Source organism: Hyla sarda, chromosome 1 (assembly GCF_029499605.1).
Source record: "Hyla sarda isolate aHylSar1 chromosome 1, aHylSar1.hap1, whole genome shotgun sequence".
NCBI lineage: Eukaryota > Metazoa > Chordata > Amphibia > Anura > Hylidae > Hyla > Hyla sarda.
In genome coordinates, this window is record NC_079189.1 from 335255111 (window position 1) to 335275105 (window position 19995).

The 19995-nt window shown below is 41.5% G+C and overlaps 1 protein-coding gene across 8 annotated transcripts in view; it reads right to left on the reverse strand.

Moving 5' to 3' along the window:
* SLC24A2 (solute carrier family 24 member 2) overlaps positions 1 to 19373 on the reverse strand; it is a 548887-nt gene extending 529514 nt beyond the window's left edge. For 4 of the 8 annotated variants that reach the window (XM_056520005.1, XM_056520012.1, XM_056520021.1 and 1 more), the window contains exons 1-2: positions 18940 to 19027; positions 18336 to 18644 (exon numbers count right to left, since the gene is read on the reverse strand). The gene's annotated coding sequence lies outside the window, so the exon portion shown is untranslated. Of the gene's footprint in view, positions 1 to 18335; positions 18914 to 18939; positions 19028 to 19120 lie in introns of those variants that run through there. The other 4 variants (XM_056519975.1, XM_056519984.1, XM_056519994.1 and 1 more) reach the window with 4 other exon arrangements.
* Positions 19374 to 19995: the final 622 nt, after the last annotated feature.

The following is a 19995-nucleotide window of genomic DNA, read 5'->3' on the forward strand; positions in this document are numbered from 1 at the left end:
ACAGGGGCTCCCCATGGCAGTGCTCCTGAGTTGGTGGAAGAAACGACTGTCGTACATAAAGAAATTATGGGTAAGTATAAACCATAGTAATAAGATGACAAAGGTATTATGAGGGCCAAACTGGTTCCCTCTAAACTGTAAAAAGAATTCTGCCGCCAAGATGCCCTTATCATGGGGAATTGAGCTGTATAATGATTCAATGTCTATACTGGCCAAATAGACATGTTGATCTACAGAGACACTCTCAATTCTCCTGAGAAAGTCCATCGTATCTCTCACATACGATGGTAATGTTACAATTTCTCGTAATATTTTGTCCACATATAGACTAATCCCCTGTGTAAGACAATTGGTCTCCCCTTAAGTGGATTGGTCCCTTTATGGACCTTGCGGAGACAATAGAATGTTGCTATCATCGGGGTGTCAGGACACAAAAATTTTTATTTTGAAACACTGATCAGTCCATTATCCTTGGCGGCAGACAGCAAGCCTTTCAGCTCAGATAGATAACTCTCTGATGGATCATATGTTAAAACTTCATAGTTTTCTGGACATAACAGTAGATCAAGACACATTTTTCTGTAGGGTTCATGGTCCATAATGACCATGTTTCCACCTTTATCCGAAGGTTTTATTATGATCTGGTCATCCTTCTCCATTTGTAATAAGGCAGACATCTCTTCCTGTGTTAGATTATGTCTAACAGGGCCATTTTCAGATTAGATTCTAAATCATTTGTGATGAGTTCCAAACAGATATCGATACTCGTGGTGTCAGACATGGGGGGCATAGTCGTACTTTGGGGTTTGAGATCAGTTAATGGTCCCAGGCCTAGGGTTCTCTCCCCCTCTGATAATAAATCTTCCAACATCCGAACATCAGTTAGGTCCTCCTCATTTATTCCCATCTCTAGACACTGACGTCTGTCATTCAGACGAAAGAATCTATGCCACCTTAATTTGCGACAGAATAAATGGATATCTTTAATCCAGTCAAAGGATTTATATCTAGTTACTGGAACAAATGATAAACCCTTCTTCAGAACCTCAAGTTCCACTGTACTGAAGGTTCTTGAAGATAAATGAATGATCTGTAATTCGTCGACATTTAATAATTTTGACGGCCCTTCGTACGTTCCCGTAGTTGGTATTGCGGGGGAGGCAGAGCTCGTTGTGGTTGGGGGCCCTTCCCCAAGAAAGAAAGAGATGATGGTCCAGAGGAAGAGGAAATGAACGGAACAGTATACTGGCCCAGATTTACTCTGCCTTTTCCAGATGGTCCCTGTGACAAGGGGTCCCATAGGTGGGGGTAGAGTAAGAAATCAGATATATTATTAGTAATTATATCACAAAGCAAGCATTATCAGATCTGCGTATTTTTACTTATGGGCTTCATTAATAGCCCATGATATGGCCTTAATAGGATTAATTGCCTCCTCTGTTTAGAAGATGAATGGACAAAAGACAATATTAATAGTCTTTATAAGGCTGGGTTCACATCACTTTTTTTCCATACTGTTTTCAATCCGTTTTTGTAAAGAAATCCGTATGGCAAAAAAACGGATGGAACAGTATGGGAAAAAGTAAACAGTATGCGTTTTTAAACTGTATACTGTTTTTAAAAGTGCATAGAGTTCCGTCCGTTTTTATTTTTAAAAAAACATAAGTTTTTGATAATTTTGTCAATTTTTTATGGTAGGGGTGTTGGGTGAGGACGTTAGGATGCAAATGCGCATGTGCAAAGTAAAAACAGTATACGGTTTCCCGTATGGATCTGTATACATGTGCGTTTCCCATTGACTTCAATGTAAAAAAAACGTATGCGGTTACAGTACGGTTTTTAAACCGGAGACAAAAACGTGGTCATCCACGGTTTTGATTCCGGTTTAAAAACCGTATTGCAACCGCATATGTTTTTTTTTTTAACATGGACATCAATGGGAAACGCACATGTATACGGTTCCATACGGGAAACTGTATACGATTTTTACTTTGCACATGCGCATTTGCATCCTTAAGTCCCCACCCAACACCCCTCTTATTAAAAATGGACAAAATTATCAAAAACTTATGTTTTAAAAAAAAATAAAAACGGACGGAACTGTATGCACTTTTAAAAACAGTAAACAGTTTAAAAACGCATACGGTTTACTTTTTCCCATACTGTTCCATCCGTTTTTTTGCCATACGGTTTTCTTTAGAAAAACGGATTGAAAACATTACGGCAAAAACGTGATGTGAACCCAGCCTAACACATATCCTAAAGTAAGGTACCTCCGCTCTGTTAATATGGTTGCAGGTACGCTTCTGTTCCTATAGAGGTGCAGGGAGTGATCACTTTTATCGCTTCCTGCTCACTATGGTTACAGTGAAGTGTGTGCATGTGTCGTCACTTCCGGCCAATGGTGCGCACGTGTGGAGAGCATAATGGGCGGGATACTAAAGCGCTCGGTGATGCTATATATTTTTTTCCATGCGCATCATGCGCATGCTCGTGAGGTCACATCCGGTAAAATGGAGCGTATGATGGAACGCACAGGGCGAAATATACTATGCGCACGGCATTATAACCGCCTTACTATGCGCATGCACAGGTGGTCACTTCCGCCAAATGGAGTGCATTATGGAATGTATAAGGTGGGGCTTAGTATGTGCATGGCAAATATGATTATGATTATCCTATCAGTTTGCAGAACGGAGTTTTGGGGTGTACCTGCCGGAAGCTCGGTGGCATGTAAAATGGCGTCAGATTCAAATTGAAACCACCGCCACTTGAGATGGGATCTCTATACAGGGGAACGCTGAGGGTGTGAGCCGTATTATCTACCTCATCTTATCTCTCTCCTGATGACCCGTGATGGAAGAAACGCATTGAGAGTGTATTCAATATTGTTTTGACATCAGCCTGTATAAGTATACGCTTTTAATATCTTCATACGCTATAATTCTTTAGATGTGTTTTGAATCTGGAATTATTAGGTACACTGTGGGTTGATATTATCTTTAATGTGTTAATGTGTATTATATTCGGATCTCATTAATAAGTTCCCACAGCCACATACTATACACTTAGGCCCTCATTTACTAACAGGATCCCGACACTTTTTGTCGGGTTTTGCACCACAATTCTGTCTGCGCCAGATTTTGCGCCAGAATTTGCGCCAGAATCTGGCGCACAACCCGACAAAATCAAAATCACTCAGAGTGAAAAAACAAACCTACAAAATGGGCGTTTTTCCTGACAAAAGGGGCGTGTTCCCGTCAAAAAGAGAAAAAACCTCAGAGTGTGAAGAAAACTCACAGGAAAACCTGTGAGTTTTGCTTCACAGAAACCCGACAGCTCTGAGCTGTCGGTAAATTCCTCAAAACAGAGTGAATCCTGCTACCCCCAGCATGGAACAGGGTCTGTTTCATGTTGTGGGTAGTAGTACAGGGGCTGAGGGATTGATCGCACCAGGTCTCAGAGTCTCTGAGACCCGATCCGATCAAAAGTTATTAAGCAGGGGAGCGGGCGGCATGTTCCGATCCCCTGCAATGTACTGTAAACTTTCATTTTTAAATTCCCCACCAGAAGCCCTGAATGGCCGGGACCGAGGAGCCAATCAGGGCTCCTGGCAGGGTTTTAATATAGAAGCGCTGTGGTGGGCAAAGATGTATAGAATCACTGGGGGGGGGGTATATATCTGGCCCCTCCAGCGTTTCTATATATATTTCCCCCTGCTGCGCTATATCAAACTTAGTGGCCGATGCGCTTGAATAAATGTACTGCCCCCCCCCAGCACTATTATATATCTTTACTGACCGCTGCTGCGCATATTTATATATATATTGCCCCCCCCCCCCCCCCCAGCTGCGCATATTAATATTCATGCTCTCCCTCCCCTGGCTGCCAATGAATGAAAACTCTATTAGCGGGGGAGCGGAGGGCTGCTGCCCGCTCTCGCTGCTAAGAGTTTGTCATTCATAGCGGGCAGCAGCTGCATATCATGCAGTGGGAGTCAGACATATGGATATATGTCTGACCCTCACAGCATACATAAACAAATGCCGGCTCACCGCTATGAATGACAAGTAACCTATTAGGAGCAGCAGCGCGAGCCTCCCTGCATTGCTTTACTTGTCATTCATATTCTATACATCTTTGCCCACCACAGCGCTTCTATAGTAAAACCCTGCCAGGAGCCCTGATTGGCTCCTCGGTCCCGGCCATTCAGGGCTTCTGGTGGGGAATTTAAAAATGAAAGTTTACAGTACATTGCAGGGGATCAGAACATGTCGCCCACTCCCCTGCTTAATAACTTTTGATCGGATCGGATCTCAGAAGTGAGACCCAATGCGATCAATCCCTCAGCCCCTGTACTACTACCCCCAACATGGAACAGACCCTGTTCCATGATGGGGGTAGTAATACAAGCACTAATGTAGTCAGAATTTGCAGAGACTTTTTTTCTGTCGCACAGAATACATTTTGTGTGACAGAAAAAAAACCTGCGACAGAAAGAAAGGGAAATTGGGCGACAGATTAGTAAATCACAAGGAAAAAAAGACGAGTACACTGAAAAAAAAAACCTAACCGACACTCCAGTCTTTGTAAATGAGGGCCTTAGTTGCTATAGTTGTATGTAGTGTCATTTCATCTTACACACTATGGGGGGAATTTATCAATTTTGCCTGTTGACAGTTTCTATTTACCCTTTTTCTTTTTACTTTGGTTTTCGTGGACATGCACCAAATTTATCATTTGGTGCAAGTTGTTAGTAATTTTGGCTCAAATGTTGAAATCAGCTGTTCACAGCGCCTTTTACACAGAACTTACCACCACAGAGGACGCGTATTTTACCCTGTAGAGCAGCCATTTCGCAGTCCCTGCTCCAGTATATCAGTAAGCGAGATGAGTAATTTTCTTTTGTGGGGTTTATAGCCACCATGTGAAATGGATTTAATTTTCAACTTGGGTAGTGTTTTGTTGTTACTTTAATGCAGTGGTCTTCAACCTGCGGACCTCCAGATGTTGCAAAACTACAATTCATAGCATGCTCGTACAGCTGTTGGCTGTCCAGGCATGCTGGGAGTTGTAGTTTTGCAACATCTGGAGGTCCGCAACTTGGAGACCACTTCTTTAGTGCTTACCTTTCCTGAACCTGTGTGGCCATGTCCAATACTGGCTCAATGGAGGGTGAAGGTTCCTCAGAGACAATTATGTCGCAGGATAGTATTGAGCAGCCCTGGAGGCGTCGCTGCTTTCACAAACAAAAATGTTTAATGTATTTTGACACCTTTACATTTTCTGACATTGGTAAGTGTGTTTTCCATGTGCAAAATTTCTTGGCGAAAAATTTCATGGCAAAAAAAACGGGATTTGCCCCAAAAATCAATTGCCGCAAATGATGAATTACTGACTAAAGTTAAAATCACACACATTTTGAGAAAGTTGTAAAAATGACAGTGGAGAAGATGCACAAAACTTTGGCGCAAAAAGACACTGCACCAAAGTTACGTGAAAAAAAACCCACATAAATCCTTTGATAAATACCCCCCTATATTACTATAGTTGTATGTAGTGTCATTTCATCTTATACACAATATCATCTAATATAGGAGTATTCCCTATAGCTGTGTGAATTATTTGATAGAATTAATCCCCTTTATACATCTCAGCATTAATAAAGACCTGTGGTACACTGGAGTAGGATATCTTTTACTAACTGTTGACACAAAGCCGTAAGGACTGGCCCAGCTAGTCAGTTAGCACACGTCTTAGTACGTAAGTCAGTGTACCGTAGGGTAAGGGGAGTGAGTGGTAGTTAGGTTCCGGTGCGGGACCGTCCTTATTAGGACAACAATTCCGCCTAGGAATAGGGCCTAGTACAGGAATTAGTCTAGAGAGTGATAGGCTCCTGTCCCTAGCCTTTCATTTGTCCCTCCCTGTACCCCTTCCTGAGTCATCGGGGTTTAGGGTATGACAGATACATCTTGTGCATACTTTACCTATATTTATCTAGTAAATCTGATCATTATTTTGTTGTGTTTGGGGTGGACTGGTACGGACTGTGTTATATGCTTTTTGAGACGTATCAGAAAAAATATTGAGGTGTTAATCCACCCTGATTTATTAATATTTTTTTAATTTGTATATTGATTTGTGGTACCCCTTGTTTTATGGGCTTCAAATAGAAGTTATATTTTAATAAGTCTATTATTCTGTGAGAAAATATTTTGGTCGAAAGACAGAAAATCTATATTCTGTGAAGCAAATTTGTTTTCCCTCAGGCTGAGTTACCTGTGTTCCGGAGACCTGTGTGCTCGGTACAGAAGGTGATGTCACAGCAGGTTGCCCTATTGTAAGTGTTTAATGTTAAAAAGTGTTTAACAAAAAAAAAAAAAGTGTTTCTGCCTGTCTTATTTTTGAACAAAGCTAAAATAAAAACTACAAAGAATGCCAGACAATATCAGGGTACTGACGGATGTTTTTTTTATTGACAAAATTGTCATACAGAAATTTCTAAATAGTCTGGCAACAGCTGGAGACACTACTACTGGTGTCGGTTTTGTGGTGAGGGTGTAATGAGGGCAGATGTTATCACCCTAGGGTAGATGGCATTAACTTCTTGTATTTGTGACGCCAGGGTGTGGTAAACCTCTGCACCACCCGAGGTATGGCCGCTGGATCCTGGGCTAGGCGTGGGGCAAATAATGACTCCGATGCCAAGTTACGGAACAACTGCAGCTTTACTGAGGCAGAATAGTCTTTACAGCTCAGTTGGCCCAAGAAGGTGACCAGTGACCACTGGTCTCGCTGGAATTTGCAGTGGACTTGGACAGAATGCTGCAGACCCACGCTGAATTTAGACAGACTTGACTGACTTGACTAGGACTGACTAGACTTCACCGCTTGTGTAGCCTACCAGGCTTTGATGTTCACCTGTGGAGCACTTGGTGATTGAAGCGTGGTTGCGTGATTAGGCCTTGGATCTCCTATGGACATCAGACACTCTCAGGTCTTGACTGTTCTGTACTGAACAACAACAACAACTGAACTAGTTAGCTCCTCCCTTGGTTTATAAGGGAGTGTTGTGGAGGGGTCCTTTAGGTCCCCACACAAGTCACCTGGTTACTGAAACCTTCCCTTGGTAACATTTAAAGGCAGAAGAACATTATAAAGAAAATCTCATACATAACACAAGGCACTTATTAACCATTTGAGATATATACAATAAGGGTGGACTCAGGGGTCACTGAGATAGAGTCCGCCACACAGGACAGAAAGTGTACACGAGTGCAACACCTGTACTGGGCCACCACAGTTTTTACCCCCACAAAGCCATAGAGATTACTTAGGCATTTTGGTTGCTCCTGGTGCTTAATTGCCAAAATTGATCAATAACATAACATGGCGAGCGCAACAGAATTTGCATGCCCAAGTTGGAATAACAGAGAGCTGTCATGTCTGTCTGTTAAGACACATGCACTAACCTTCACACTAAACACAGCTTAACTGTTACCGAGCTGTCTCCCCCACAGTGTTTTCAACATCTTGACTATTGTGGCTAGGATTTTCACCACTACTTGGTCTCAAAGCTTGGGGCTCTCACTTAGCGCTCTCCAGTTTATTAGGTGAGTGACAATTTAAGGCAATTTGGCTCATGGAGCAACCCAAATGCTGGAATACTCTCTCCAGTTGGTTGTTACAAAACACAAGGACATCGGTGGTGTCTCCAACTATTGCCAAATGGGAAATCTAATGCAGCATGACAATAGTAGCTTGTCTGGCATGTCCAAATTGTATGTACTAATCTGTCCAAATATATTGCTCTTCATAATAATGTAATGCTCTTTTTCAAAAAACAATTCTGTCACACAACCCTGCTTGGTGCTTAGTTGTTAGCTAATTTGGATTACTCTATTCTAAAAGAGGACTCCTTTCTAAATAAATGGTTCCCCGTGCTTGAAAGTCTTTTCACTGTGGTCTGTCTTTTTTTTCAAGCCAAGTTGGACATTTTACAGCCAGGAACAAAAAAATGACAGGAACAAATTGATAAATCTCCCCCTATGTGTGTGCGTGTATGTATGTATGTTCCAGCATCACTTCCAGAGGGCTAAAGATATTAACATGAAACTTGGTACACATCTTACTTATATGTCAACAACAAACATAGAGAAGAAAATGACCCTTACGATGGTGCTGCGGGTACCAGTAAGAAGTGAAAGCCAAGCCAGGAGCATTTTCAAATACCGGAGTATTTTATTGAACATAAAAAATTATAAAAGTACAAGGATGACGAGTTTCAGTAAGCCACCCCCTTCCTCAAGTCAGTCTGGCTTGGCTTTCACTTCTTACTGGAACTAGCAACGCCATCGTAAGGGTCATTTTCTTCTCTCTGCATTGACTTCCATCAGGACTGGATTACTCCTTCTCCTGGAACCTGGGCCTAGCAGCTGTTCCTCCTCTTCACTCTGGGTTGATATTCAAATTTTTAATTCGCTCAAGGTGAGCGACCATTAACTAAGGGCGACTTTCGCCCAGTGACGGCTCCCTTCTCAATATCACTAATTGTTTAAGTGGTAACACAGGAGGTGCCTCTTTTGGTCTCTTTTTTCTTCTTATTTCAGGAACAACAAACATAGGATAGGTAATTTGCGAGAGTCAGGGTTTTTATTTAACCTGTACAGGGCGTATGGATACACCTTCTGTTCCTGGGTCTTAAGGACCCAGGGCGTACCTGTACGCCAGTGAGAATTCCGGTCCCCGCTGCGCACCGTGCTTTACTGAGCACAGCAACCACCAGAAATCTCAGTGAAAGTGATCAGTGTCTGGAAGACCCCAAAAGCTACAGTAATTCCAGTAAGCCTCAAGTCTATGTCTGCTGTCACTACAAGTAGTCAAGTCTTGCATATAGCCAAGTCAAGTCCAGTCTCAAGTCAAGTTAATTAGAAGTATATTGGTCGAGCAAGCTGCGAGGTCCTTCTGGTCCTGGCCACCTCTCTGGGAAATCTGGCCTTAGCTGTGAAGATAATTCCATCTGTCTTATACTCAGTAAAGCCTCTGTTTGTGAAGAAATACAAAAGGGGAGGTAGCTCTAACCACAAAAGCAGGTTGAAATCTCTTTTGTGCCAGATGAGTACTAATTGTATGAATAAAAGGGGGGAGGCACTTTCCTCCTTTTATTGGTGTATAATGTCTATGACATCTGCCTGCAGGGCCATGGCCTCTCCTCTTTTGTTGTGCTCTGTGCCTTTATGGCCAATTTTAAATGTTTTTATTTAATAGTGTGTCTTATGATATTTAACTGTGTGTTATTTGTATAATAAAGATAATTTTTGTATTTCTAAAATTATACATTTGGTGTGCTGCTATATTTTCAGTGTAGCTTTTTTTTTCTCTATTTAACCATTGTGTCTTTTTCACTGATGCATGCACCCATTATGAGTTAGTATTAGGATTGAGCCCCCCACATCTTGATTGTCTGTTAGCAGTTCAGAACCCCAATCTGTAAATCTCTGCCTTTAAAAGATTGGCTATTCAGGTTATAGAGCCCGGGACAGGGTCTGAAGAAGGTTACGCCCCTATGCCTGAACCAATGGGTGCGGCGGCCGGCCCCATACCACCACCACCACGGGCTCCCACCCCAGTGACCAAAACCTTATCACCCTCCACAGCCTCAGAAATTCAGTGTCAAACAGGACATTGAACAATTGACTGAGGCTGTGAAAGAACTTGCCAGGCCGCTCAGGCCAACCGTGAGCTGTCCCTACCTAAGAAACCTGTATCTGCTCCTATACCTCGTCAAAGTATTCCCTGTCATACTCCACCCAATAGGCCCCCAGGGACTCAAAGGCCATTTTACACTTATTGTAACAAATCTGGACATCGGAAGATGCAATGTTGGGATTTAAACGGATTTCCCCTGAGGTCGAGGACCGGCCGTCAGGAAAGCAGATACCAGGTCCGAACCCAGAACAATCTAAATCAGAGCTCTCACTATACATCGCCCCCTGCCCCTATGTAACTGTCATCATAGGTGGTATTCAGTTAGAAGCATTAATTGAAACAGGGTCACAAGTGCCCACCATATCTAAAGGAACTGTCTACAAGTATTGGAATGTTGATTCATTGTGTGAACCTGATGATGTTGATTTCAGGGTAATGGCAGGTAATGGGAAACCAGTCCCCAGACATGGATACTGAAAGCCCACCATTCCGTTGCGGAAACATGTGCTTAAAGGGCAGGGAGTAATTGTAACTGATGTGCCCAATAAGGGGTCTGAATAATTCATACCAGGGATGAATATCATGAGACACTGCTTCACTGACATAGTAGATTCTTTGCATGCCTCTCTCCCTTACATGTCCGCCTTAGGCCAGCGGGCTGCGCAGCACCACTTAAATATTCTCCAAGTGGAGCAGAAGTTTGCCAATCAACGAGGACAAGTTTGGGAAGTCCGGATTCAAGACATCAGGTCGGTGACCTTACAACCTAATACAGAGACAGTCCTGTGGTGCCATGCACGTCCTGGAGTAAGAAACCAGGACTATCAAGCCCTATTGGAACCTATACAGTTGGAGGATCATCCATTAGTTCGAACCGCAAGAAGCCTAGTCACAGTTGTCAACGGGAGAGTCCCAGTTCGTCTAGTCAATCTGTCCAGTGTGGCTACCGTGTTACCCAAGTATACACCAGTGGCCCAGTTGTATCTTCTAGAGTTTAACCGAGCGCAAAGTGGCTCTACAACGAGCAGCTCAAGTGGCTCCAGGTTCTGCAGAACGTCCTCCTGAACCCTGGTGGGCGCAACTTCAAGTGGGAGACCAAACCACCCCAAAAGATCAAGTCAACGAGGTTATCAATATCACAAAAAGGTATCAAGTAGCATTCAGTAAACATCCTACTGACTTTGCACGTACGTCCATGATCCAGCATCTGATTTAAAAGGTGACAAGCCACCTATCAAGGAGAGGCACCATCCAGTCGCATCAGGCATGTACCAAACTGTCAAGAACATGCTGGTCGAAATGAAGGATGCAATGTCATTTAGGAGAGTCAGAGTCCCTGGTCCACACCCATGGTCCTAGTCAAAAAGAAGGATGTTACCATCCGTTTCTGTGTCAACTATAGGAAACTGCATGATATCACCCATAAGGACGCTTACCCTCTTCCAACAATTGAAGAATCACTCACCGCCCTTGGATCGGCCACGTACTTCTCCACTTTGGACTTAACCAGTGGGTATTGGCAAGTAACTATGGCTGTGGAAGACCCCGAAAAGACACCCTTCGTGACCCCCATTCGAGTTCAAGAGTATGCTGTTCGGGCTGTGCAATGCCCCTGCTATTTTCCAGCAGCTGATGGAGCGATGCTTGGGCCATTTAAACTTCCATAGCGTCCTGCTGTACCGCGACGATGTCATCTTATACTCTAAGTCCTACCAAGAGCACCTTGGTCATCTGTCAGACGTCTTCCAAGTATTGATCAAACATGGATTAAAAGTCAAGCCGTCCAAGTGCCATCTGCTTAAACCTCAGGTACACTACCTAGGTCATGTTGTCAGCGCTGAGGGAGTCCAGCCTAATCCCGACAAGGTGGAGATAATCAAGAACTGGCCTACCCCGCATGCAGTGAAGGATGTCCTGAGCTTCCTGGGATTTGCAGGCTATTACTGCTACTTCATTCCTCACTTTGCTCAGATTGCAGAATCCCTCACAGCCCTCTTGTGGGGTACAGCGAAGGAGAACTAAATTAAGAAGCTACCTATGGACTGGACCAATGAGCAAGAGACAGCATTTCAAGCCCTGAAGCAGTTTTTGATAGAACCACCCATCCTGGCGTATCCAGACTACACTCAGCCGTTCCGGCTATACACTGATGCCAGCTTCAAAAAATTAGGGGCGGTCCTATCCCAAGTCCAAGGGGGATAAGAGCGGGTGATAGCCTATGCCAGTCACAATCTGCGAGGAGCCGAGAAGAATGAGGCCAATTACAGCTCTTTCAAGTTGGAACTCCTAGCCCTTGTATGGGCTGTGACTGAGAAGTTTAAAGATTACTTGGCTGCCACACCGTTTACTGTCAATACAGATAATAATCCACTGGCCCACCTGAACACTGCCAAACTGGGTGCCATTGAACAGCGATGGGCCTCGAGGCTAGCCAATTATGATTCCACCATCAAGTACAGAAGCGGCAAGTCGAATGTCAACACTGATGTACTATCTCGGATGACCCCCGGCGAAGAACCACCTGTTGAAGACGAGTGGGAAGATGTGGAGATGCCCCCATTCTACCAGAGGTCCGTGAGTCAGAATGCTGCGGCTATCCTCGAAGAGGACGAATCTAGGTCCAAGAAGGTCCAGGAAGACTTATACACCTGGTGGACTCTGCAAGACGAAAGTCGAGTCATGGGGGATCTGTTGGGCTACCTTCTAATGAAAAAGGTGCAAAACCCGTCTACGCTGGGCTCAGAGCGACTACGAATTGAAGCGTCTGTGGCGACAAAGGAAACGGCTGTTCGTGCACAAAGAACTGTTGTACCGAAACTCTTTGGATTTATCAGATCCTGGTTCCCCAAAGGGACACGGCTTTGGTCCTCAATGCCTACCATAATCAGTCGGGACACATTGGGGTCCACAAGACCGAAGCTACTGTTAGGCAGCAGTTCTACTGGATTGGGATGCAAAGTGATATTGAAAAATTGTGCAGTGAGTGTGCAGTCTGTAACATCACCAAGAACGGCCGAAGGGATGCCAGAGCACCCCTCCATTCCATCCAGAGGGAAAGGCCTAACCAGTTGGTCGCCCTAGACCATGTCAAGTTGTCTTCTACCAGGTCCGGGTATTCTTATGCTCTCACCATGGTTGGATCACTACTCCAAGTGGGTTGTAGTCATGCCAAGATCTTACAGCCAATACCACAGCCCAGATGTTCTACTCCTATTGGGTACAAATTCTCGGATGTCCAGAGTCTGTACTCACTGACCGAGGAACGGCCTTTGAGGCCCAACTCTTCCAAGAGTTATGTCAATTTCATGCCTGCAAGAAGCTCAGGACAACTGATTATCACCCTTAAGGGAATGGGCTCTGTGAAAGGATCAACCAAGTCTTCATCCACATGCTGCGAGCAGCATCTGTGTCCAGACATGAAGAATGGCCCTGGTTGTTACCAGATTTATAACAATACTGTACACTGTTGTACACAAGCTCTGGATGAAGAAATTCCTGAGAACCCACAAACTGGACTCTATCTGGGAAACGGAGCCCTGTACTTGTAGGTTACCACAGTACCCTATCCCAACGCAGAAATCTATGCAATTTAGAAGTCAGGGTACGAGCCTCAAGTCGTTCACCGCAACCAAATCAAGTTGTCACAAAGAAGATTTGCCAGTGCTACCGAAGCCTCCTTCGCCACCAGTCAAACCTGCGTGGGAGTATGTGCCTGGAGAAGGAATTCACCCGTCCATGGATGTTCCCATGTTCCCTCCTGGCCGAGCTGCAGTTTTCGGGTTCATACCAGCCAGTGGGCCTGCGCAACTAACTCTAGTGACCACACCATCTGAAGTTCTGTCACTGTTGGCGCAGGAATACACTACAGTCTCCAGTCCATCTGCCTCACCCATGTCAGAACCCCCAATTCCAAGTATCAGTCCTGTCAGTCAAGAGTCACCACCTACTCCACCTACCCAAAGGGGGGAACCTGTCACCAGTCCAGCTGAGTCAAGAGCTCCTGAAGAGGTTGCTGTTCCTGAGTCTCAAGAAATGGTGCTGCGTAAGTTCCAACGGTCCACACAAGGGCAGATACCCGCTAGATACAAAGAATAAAACACAAATGTACGCAATAAATGTAATCTATCTATCTATCTATCCACACAGAATGGCTGATGTCAACGCTTGTGTTATGCCAGTTACTGCCTTTGTCAGGACCCTGTCTCAGTGGGTGATTGGCTGAGTAGGCTGGACTTCCCACGAACAGACACTTATCCTGTGGATAAGGGATACGTTTATTTCCCCAGAGCAGCCCTTTAATGTCACGCTGCCTGCAGCCACTCTCACAGGACAGTGACAGCACTGGCTTACACTGACAGCTGGCAATCTGTCCCAGTAATTTGGAGTAAGATGAGACAAATGTAATTATTAAGAGACACTGTCCTCTTTGGCTGTCCAAACTTATTTCCATGATAATTTACTTCAGTTTACTTCAATCAGTTGGGCTGTGAAAGGACTACCCCCCGTTAAGCCCCACCCACATTTTAAATAGCGTGGAGCAAATTTTTAAAAGGTAATGATTTATTTTTTTTTTTTTAGTGTGTAAATTGGGCATTCGCTAAAATTTGCAACCATATAAATAAATCCCCATAATGTTTGCTAGTCTGGAATAATTTATGAAAAATTGCCCATTTTTGCAGCACATAAAGGTTACAGTAGATTAATATATATATATATATATATATATATATATATATATATATATATATATATACACATTCATTGGTGGATTTTTGACATTCAAAGCTGGAGCCGCTCTGGTCTCACGTGGATTGCAGTGCACAGAATCAGTAAGCTACTTATTGACTGCAATCTGTTTAATCTTCATCTGTTTAACTTTTAGCTTGCACAAAGCTTCTCACCCATGGGGGTACATTTTCACTACATCCACATGCTCCTTTTCTATCTCAAGAAACAATAACAATAGTCTACTTCAACTCTAAAAGAAAAGTGTTTATTTCATGAAGGAATCTGATAACATATCATGAGAATACATTGTAATATGTATGTATATGTACAAGGCATGATTTAAATCCACCAATGAAAACTTTGCTTTCAAGGGTAAAAATATTTGAGGTAAAAGATTAAACGATTATTAATTCACTTCAGGTCAGTCGTGCATTGGACATCCAGGACAAGCAAATCCTGAGCTTCAAAGTTCACATGTGAAAGCACAGTGCACTGAAGAACATACTGTAAAATATACATAGTAGCAGATGGCTGATTCTATCACTTATACAAGTGTTTATTAGTGTTGAGAGGCATAGGCCATATTCGAATTCGCGATATTTCGCAAATATATGGACAAATATTCGTCACATATTCGCTAAATTCGCATATTCTCTAAATTCGCGTTTTATTTTCGCATATGCGAAAATTCGCATATACAAAATTAGCATAAACGAAAATTTGCACGTGCGAAAAATTACCATATACGAAAATTATCATAAGCGAAAATTAGCATATGCGAAAATTAGCATATGCAAATTTTCACATATGCGAAAATTCGCACGCCAGTCTCACACAGTAGTATCAGAGCCTTCTTTACACCACACAAGCTGGAAGCAGAGAGGGATGATCACTGTGAGGTGTACTGTGAAAAGAAAACATGAATATTCGTAATTGTGAATATATAGTGCTATATTCGCGAATTCGCGAATATGCGATATTCGCGAATAAAATTTGCATTGCGAATATTCACGAGCAACACTAGTGTTTATAACCCTGTCTGCAAAATGCAGTATAAACGCGATAAATACAAAATCAAACAGAGGATAGAAAGACAGATAGATGACAGATAAATAAATAGATTATATATAGGGATAGATAGATAGATAGATAGATAGATAGATAGCAAACCACGGTAGAAGCAGCACAACCTTAGTTGTAGAGCAATGCAGGTAAATAGTTGGATGCAAGCAGACCATATATTAGCCCCAGTCGCAGACTAGATGGTAAATCCACAGCCACAAAGGAGGTCCAGCAGCACACCAGGATGCAAGCAAACAGTGCCTTTATTTAGCACATGTGCAGATAAATGCGACGTTTCGATAGCATCACACCATCTTTCTGGCGTGATGCTATCGAAACGTCGCATTTATATGCACATGGGCTAAATAAAGGCACTGTTTGCTTGCATCCTTGTGTGCTGCTGGACCTCCTTTGTGGCTGTAGATAGATAGATAGATAGATAGATAGTTATGTGATAAATAGACATATATACGATAAATAGATATGTAATAGATAGATAGAGAGATAGATAGAGAGATAGATAGATATGAGATAGATAGATAGCTAGATGTGATAGATAGATATGAGATAGATAGATAGATAGATAGATATGTGATAGATAGATAGATATGAGATAGATATGTGATAGATAGATAGACAGATAGATAGGTGATAGATAGATGGATAGATATGTGATATATAGACAGATAGATATATAGATAGATAGGTGATAGATAGATAAATAGGTGATAGATAGTTAGATAGATATATAGATAAATAGATGATATAGATATACGATAGATAAACACATAGATAGATATGATATAGATAGATATGAGATTGATAGATATGAGATAGATATATAGATAGATATGAGATAGATATATAGATAGGTGATAGATAAATAGGTGATAGATAGATATATAGATAAATATGTATAGAGAGATAAACTATATAAAGAGGTACACATTAGATAGATATAACATAGATATGAGAGATATATGGTTATGCAATGTATAGACAGTTATATATTAGTATTGTGTTAATAAGATAAATGCAGAGATAGAAAAATAGGTAGATACATAGATATGTAAGAGATAAATAGGAAGGTAGATAGATATGTGATAGATAGATATGAGATAGATATGTGATAGATAGATATATAAATAGATATGTGATAGATATATAAATAGATATGTGATAGATAGATAGATAGATAGATAAATAGATATGTGATAGATAGATATATAAATAGATATGTGATAGATAGATATATAAATAGATATGTGATAGATAGATAGATAGATAAATAGATATGTGATAGATAGATAGATATGTGACAGATAGATATACGATAGATAGATAGATATGTAATAGATAGATAGATAGATAGATGAGATAGATATGTCATAGATAGATAGATAGATAAATAGATATGTGATAGATATATAGCTATGTGATAGATAGACATATACGATAAATAGATATGTAATAGATATGAGATAGATAGATAGATAGATATGAGATAGATAGATATGAGATAGATAGATATGAGATACGGTAGATAGATAGATAGATTTGAGATAGATAGATAGATAGATATGAGATAGATAGATAGCTAGATGTGATAGATGAGATAGATAGATAGATATGAGATAGATAGATAGATAGATAGGTGATAGATAGATAAAAAGGTGATAGTTAGATAGATATATAGATAAATAGATTATATAGATATACGATAGATAAATACATAGATAGATATGATATAGATAGATATGTGATAGATATATAGATAGATATGAGATAGATAGATAGATAGATAGATAGATATGCAAAGAAGCGGCGGCACACCAATTTCCAAGTGAAAAAGAATGGATGGCTTGGAAATGCCTGTGTGAGACAGGCGAAACGTCGCTCCTATAGATGTTTGGTTGAAATAAAAGCCATCCATTCTTTTTCACTTGGAAATTGGTGTGCCGCCGCTTCTTTGCATATCTACTTTGGACCTGGGACCGGGTTATCCAGCGTGCACCCCCCTCCTCTACGTGTGCTGCCCTAAATTTCTTATCTATTTTAGATAGATAGATAGATATGAGATAGATAGATATGAGATGAATATAGATAGATAGATATGATATAGATAGATAGATAGTTAGTTAGATAGATATATAGATAAATAGATGATATAGATATACGATAGATAAACACATAGATAGATAGATATGATATAGATAGATATGAGATAGATATATGAGATAGATAGATATGAGATAGATAGATATGAGATAGATATATAGATAGGTGATAGATAGATAGATAGATAGATAGATAGATAGATAGATAGATATGAGATAGATATATAGATAGGTGATTGATAGATACATAGATAGGTGATAGATGAATATGAGATAGATAGATAGATATCAAATAGATATATATATAGATAGATATGAGATAGATAGATAGGTGATTGATAGATAGATACATAGATAGGTGATAGATGGATATGAGATAAATAGATAGATATGAAATAGATTTGAGATAGATAGATAGATAGACAGATAGATATGGGATAGATAGATATATTGTTAATGCGATGGATACAATATATTAATAAGTAGATAGCTGACAGATAAAAGACAGTTATAAAATAGATAGCTATATAGTTATGACATTGACAATTACATTAAAGTGACTAGTCATGATGTTACATAAGTGAGATGCATAAGATAAAAGTTGGGTGAATGTGCTGATGCAGAGTTTGGCTGTGTCCCCACAAACTCCAGGTCATTGTTCTGTATGGCAGTAAACAGCTTTATCAGGACCATAGGACATAGATACAACACAACACTCACCAGTGGCTGATGCCAGTCCTGTAAAGTCACAGCAGATAGGTGTGCCAGGGCTGGACGCTGCTCATGTTTTTCCGGAAGGAACCAGGAGTTGTAGGTTAGATGTAGCAGCTGCCTAGTATACATACATGAGAGACAGCAGCCTCAGCATCACATCCACTGGGAATATCTGTAGCTACCTCCCTCTGCCACACCCTCTGCATGTCCAGCTCCAAGCCTGATTATGGAGCCTCAGGCACACCTCCTTCCGAACCCTGTCATTCCCTCTCTGACTTCTCCCATGAGTCGTCTACCTGCCTCCTGTGTGCAGCTCTGCGGGCATATATAGCAGAGAAATAGAGAGCATAGAAATAGATGAGAGACAGGCAGATAGACTGATATGTATATACATGTGAGGTAGAAAGAGACAGATATATAAAGAGAGGGATAGATAGAAGATAAATAAGAGAGAGAATAAATAGATGAATTAGAAACATATGATAGATAAATGGAGATAGATAGATGATATGAGTTAGATGGACAACAAATAGGAAGATAAATAGAATAGAAATAGATTAGATGTGTGTAAAACAGTTCTGGAAGTGTGTCAGTATTTCCAGCCCAGCACCTTACTGAGTGCCCGTCCTTTTAGTGACAGAGGTTATCAGTCCCCGAGCTGCTCTGTCATCCCCGGACTGTTCTTCCCTTCGTTTCCCGCCCATTCCCAGTGTGACGTCATAGCAGGGGATCGCGCTCACTTGTAGCTCCGCGCCCCTCATCACTGTTACCACACAGGACTCAGGAGTTACCTCAGGGTGTGCTGTGTCCTTCCCAGCTTCTCCTCTCTCCTTGAACAGTAGCAGGTCGCAATGAGCTCCGCATGTAGACTGCCTCTCAATAGCTCCTATCCCTGGCCAGCCTCACTCTTCCAGCATATTGCCTTTAGATCTTGTGAAGGCAATGAGAATGGAGCGGTTGCCATAGCTACAAAAGCGGCATATTTGAATACCATTCAGAAGGAGAAATATTCCTTCTTCTTGTGCCTGTGTGACACAGCTCCAGCCTCCAGCATATCTTCTCACCACTGTGGTATAAAGCCCCACACTATTATGTCAGTAATCGCCTCTCAAGGTCACTAACATTTAGGAGCCCCTGCTGGCGTTTACATGAAACCAGTTTTTATAATGTATATTTCTTATGTTACAAAAAAAATAAAAACCAGCAAGAAGACAAACAGAAAATCATAAAAACAACAGAATACAATGGAGTCCGAATTGTGCCCTTCCCATTATATAGTTAATACAATACACAGAACAGCTCTTGTTAATATTGCAACAATATGTCCCATAACAATTTACCCTTCAGGCAACATGTAACATGCATATATTCTTTTCAAGACCTAAGTAAAGCTGGGTTGTCCTTGCTGCAAGGATCCTACCGGAAACCTGTACAGTATATTGAAGGAGCTTCCAGATTTACCATAATACCTAAGTCTTTTAACACTATTATTCACTGATACAATAAAACAATAGCACGCTGAGTAGCCAATTTTATTTATTTTGCTGGATACATTAGTGCAAACTATTGCAAAAATAAAGAAAACAAAAATGAAACAAAAACCAGTATACCATAAACAAATGGAAATGTTTGCAACTTTTGGGGGGTGGGGTATTGTTTTTACGCA